We start from the raw sequence: 4,028 nt of genomic DNA, 5'->3' as shown, positions 1-4,028 counted from the left end.
CACCATTAACATTCAATTCATAGACATATCGTGGCTTATCATGATGTTACCATAGTTTAACATTCTTAATTATATACACATGTACATACATTAAGCCTGCGGGTGGCTGTATTTATATCGGGGTGACGTAAGGTCGTAAACCCCCGGTCATGTTATGGAATAGCATAAGAGTAATATCTCACCTTGGAGGAATTTACGATTTAAGGCGAGTACGTATGAGAGAAAATACCAATGGATCATGCTTCTCATCATTGATCTCATAAGAACATTATATAAAGGGTCGCTAGTAGTCTTTATTGCGTTCATAGCGTATTTCTTATCCAATATCGTACTCATGGACGTAAACATTTCATCTCAAGGAACATAAAAGATCCGGGAAGGAAAAGGGAAATCGTATATAAGATTCATGCCTTAGAAGGAAGGGTAATGCCTCACATACCTTTTGTCGTTAACTACTTTATATCTTGCTCGTCCCCCTTTGATGTCCTCGTCTTTACCTTCAAGAGAGTTCGTATCGTCGTTAGCTAGGCAATTATAAAACCATGCCTCTTAAGGCTAAAGAAAATTGGGCAGCGTTTCCTTTGTTTATACTACTTTCCGCCATATTCCATATCAACTCCCAACACTCTTAACAACCATCACAATATCACTAATAACAATCGTCACTCATTCCCGTGATTTGCATTTCATAATTTCACTTAAATTCTCCATATTCATGACTAAGGTTTATTATCACATTCATTCACTTGTAATACTTATTCCATGCTCCAAATATCATTTATAACATACTCACAATCTCCACATAATCATTTCCGTGATTCATCGCAACTACTATTCAACAATGACATTATTTCCATTTATGACCCATTTTCTTTGCTCTTTCATAATCTAAGTGTTTCATCTTAATAATACTTCAATCAACATCTAAAGTTCATGAAACTTACCTCAAATGGTAGAGGAATAAACCTTGAATGATGATACGCCTTCTAGCACAAAACCCTATTTCTTCTCTCTTGGAATTCCTTGCCTTTGGTAGCTTTAATGGAGTTTCTTAAGCTTGCTTCTCCTCAAATCTTGTTATTGATCCTTGATCTCCTTAGTTTTCTTGTGAATGAAATGTTTGGAAGTTTCTAGAGGTGTGGAGAGGTTGAAGTCGTGGTTGAGAATGAGTAAAATGAAGTGGACTTAACATTTAAAGGCTTGGGATGTTGGTAGGCGGGACTTCCACGGACAGCTTCACGGTCCGTGGAACCTTTGTCGGCCGTGGAACCGGTCGTGGTTCACGACCAGCCAGCCACACTTCGTCGGCTGTTCCACGGACACAGCCACGGGTCGTGGAACATTATGCTGTCCGTGGAACATGGTCGTGGAACTCACAGTTCCACCGGAATGGTTCCCGTCGTTTCGTTTGACCTCTAATCCTTATGGAACCTTCTTAGCACTTGTTTATCATTTCATTATGAATCTCGGGGGTGTCGTAACTCTTCTCCACAACATTCTTAAGGCATCATTAACTCAATACTCCTAGTTTGCGTCCAATATACTAACTTATAACTCGATTCCCTTAACTACTTTCTTGCTTCAACTCGGATGCCTTTGGAATCTTAATTAGGACTATCAATTTGTACTTCCTGCTTATCCAACTTCGTATACGTTCTGTCCTTCGCGAGCCTACTCGCTTATATACTAAGGGGAATTTTCCGAGGTGTAACAAAAAGATTGAGGCTGTGAAGACTTGGCCAAGGCCTACAACGCCTACAGAAGTCCGTAGTTTTCTGGGATTGGCAGGCTATTATAGAAGATTTGTGGAAAGGTTTTCCTCTATTTCAGCACCATTAATGAAGCTAACTCAGAAGTCAGCAAAATTCCAGTGGACTGATGATTGTGAATGCAGTTTCTAGGAATTGAAGGATAGATTAACTTCAGCCCCAGTCCTGACACTCCCCGAAGGGCTAGATGGTTATGTTGTGTATTGTGATGCCTCTGGTGTTGGGTTAGGCTGTGCGTTGATACAATAAGGTAAAGCCATTGCCAATGGTTCAAGGCAGTTGCAAAAACATGAGAAGAATTACCCGACCATGACATGGAATTGGCTGCAGTTATCCATGCGCTAAAAATGTGGAGACATTACTTGTACGGTGTACATGTTGATATCCATACAGATCACAAGCGTCTCCAATATATTTTCAAACAGAAGGAGCTGAATCTTCGGTAGAGGCGGTGGTTAGAATTATTAAAGGATTATGATGTGAGTATTTTATATCATCCTAGAAAGGCGAATGTGGTAGCGGATGCACTTAGCCGCAAATCAATGGGAAGTCTATGTGAGGTCCCTTCGGAGAAGAAAGAATTAATTCGTGAGCTCCACCAGCTAGCCAGCCTCGGAGTTCGTCTAATTGATTCAGGCGATGCAAGAATTGGCATTCACAACCCAGCTGTTTCATCCTTAGATATGGAGGTGAGGGAGCGCCAATATGAAGATCCCCAGTTGAGTCATTATAGAGATACATTTCCAGAGAAAGAAAAGTCACCATTTGAAGTTTCTGCGGATGGAGTTCTTAGGTACCGACACAGGCTATGTGTTCCAAATGTTGCAGGATTACGTCGTCAGATTCTAGAAGAAGCTTATTATTCTCAAAATGCCATTCACTCAGGAGCGATAAAAATGTATCACGATCTCAAGTTAATATATTAGTGGGATGGAATGAAGAAAGACATAGCAGAATTTGTAGCTCAATGTCCAAATTGCCAACAAGTGAAAATCGAGCATCAAAAACCAGGAGGATTATTACAAGCGATGGAAATTCCAGCCTGGAAATGGGAAGTGATTAACATGGATTTCATTGTAGGTTTGCCTCGTTCTCAGCAAAAATATGACTCCATATGGGTGATTGTTGATAGACTCACGAAATCAGCTCATTTTCTTCCAGTTAGAATCACATATTCAGCAGAAGATTATGCAAGGTTATATCTTAAGGAGACAGTGTGACTTCATAGTGTCCCGATATCTATTATCACAGATAGAGGAGCACAATTTACTGCTAAATTCTAGAAGTCCTTTCAAGAAGGTTTGGGTACTCAGGTAAGGCTTAGCACAACGTTTCATCCACAAATCACGATGGATAGGCTGAAAGAACTATTCAGACCTTGAAAGATATGTTACGGGCATGTGTGCTAGATTTCGGTGGTAGTTGGGATGACCACTTACCTCTTATTGAGTTTGCATACAACAATAGTTATCATTCCAGTATTCAGATAGCCCCTTATGAAGCTCTATATGGAAGAAAGTGTAGATCCCCAATTGGGTGGTTTGAAGTAGGAGAGGTACAACTAATAGGTCTGGAGTTGATTCAACAAGCAATGGAAAAGATCAAGGTTATTCGAGATCGATTATTGACAGCCTAAAGTCACCAGAAATCTTATGCGGACAACCGTCGGCGAGACTTAGAATTCTAACCTGATGATTGGGTATTCTTAAAGGTATCACCGATGAAAGGCGTGGTGAGACTTGGTAAGAAGGGAAAATTAAGTCCTCGATACATTGGACCTTATAAGATTGTCCGCAAGATAGGCCAAGTAGCTTATGAACTGGACTTACCTCCGCAACTTGAATCATCCACCGGTTTTTTTTTTTTTTTTTTTTTTTTTTTTCTCGTATCAATGCTTCGTAAATGTGTTGGAGATCTAACTAGAATCATTCTAGTAGATGACGTTCAAGTTACGAAAAAGTTGACTTATGAGGAGGTACCTATTGCCATACTAGATAGGCAAGTACGAAAACTAAGAAATAAAGAGGTAGCCTCAGTTAAGGTCTTGTGATGAAACAATAATCGAAAGGAAATGACTTGGGAAGCAGAAGAAAACATAAGGTCCAAATATTCGCAATATTTTCCACCCCCGGGAGAGATCCAAGATGAGACATCAATATTATAAGGTATGTATGCTTTCTTTTTATGCTTTTGGTCGTATGTGGCCATAATTTCTTGCTATTGTGTTGTAGCCCTGTGAGGTGTTGTTATTGTGGGCTG

The sequence above is a fragment of the Lycium ferocissimum genome, chromosome 12, assembly GCF_029784015.1.
Source record: "Lycium ferocissimum isolate CSIRO_LF1 chromosome 12, AGI_CSIRO_Lferr_CH_V1, whole genome shotgun sequence".
NCBI classification, from domain to species: domain Eukaryota; kingdom Viridiplantae; phylum Streptophyta; class Magnoliopsida; order Solanales; family Solanaceae; genus Lycium; species Lycium ferocissimum.
Note: the sequence above shows the minus strand (reverse complement) of the source record.